The following is a 943-nucleotide window of genomic DNA, read 5'->3' as shown; positions in this document are numbered from 1 at the left end:
AACATCACAAGCAAAATTTCAGCCAAATCGGAAACATTGGGTCTTCTTGGGGCTCAAGAAGTCAAATCGGGAGATCGGTTTATATGGGAGCTATATCCAAATCTGAACCGATATGGCCGATTTGCAATCCCCAAAGACCTACATCCATTAGAAGTATATGTGCAAAATTTCAAGCGGCTAGCTTAACGCGTTCGCCCGCTATCGTGATTTCGACAGACGGACGGACATGACTAGATCGAATCAGAATGTCGAGATGATCCAGAATATATATACTTCCCAGATCAATATTTGGAGGTGTTAAAAACGGAATGACTAGATTAGTATAACCGCATCCTGTGGTGGTGGGTATAATAAGTCGCTGCAAGAGACTTGATAGACAAAATTATTGACATTTGTTGACTTTCAACAAATTCTTTATATATCTTGGATCTTGACTTCTTGAGCCACTAGAAGGCGCAATTCTTATCTGATTTAGCTCAAATTTTGCATGACGTGTTTTGCTATGACTTCCAACAACTGTGTAAGAATAGTTCAAATCAGTCCATAATCTGACATAGCTGCCATATAAACCGATCTGGGGTCTTGACTTCTTGAGCCACTAGAGGGTGCAATTATCATCCAATTTAGCTGAAGTTTTGCGCGAGGTGTTTTGCTATGACTTTCAACAGATGTGCTATGTATGGTTCAAATCGGTCCACCTACTGGTATAGCTGCCATATAAACCGATCTTGGGTCTTGACTTCTTGAGCCTCTAGAATGCGCAATTCTTATCCGATTTGACGGAAATTTAGCATGACGCATTTTGTTATGACTTCCAACAACTGTGTAGAACGGTTCAAATCGGTTTATAACCTGATATAGCTGCCATATAAACCGATCTTGGGTCTTGACTTCTTGAGCCTCTAGAGTGTGCAATTCTCATCCGATTGGGATAAAATTTTGC

Source organism: Stomoxys calcitrans, chromosome 1 (assembly GCF_963082655.1).
Source record: "Stomoxys calcitrans chromosome 1, idStoCalc2.1, whole genome shotgun sequence".
Classification (NCBI taxonomy): Eukaryota; Metazoa; Arthropoda; class Insecta; order Diptera; family Muscidae; genus Stomoxys; species Stomoxys calcitrans.
This window is presented reverse-complemented; position numbering follows the sequence as displayed.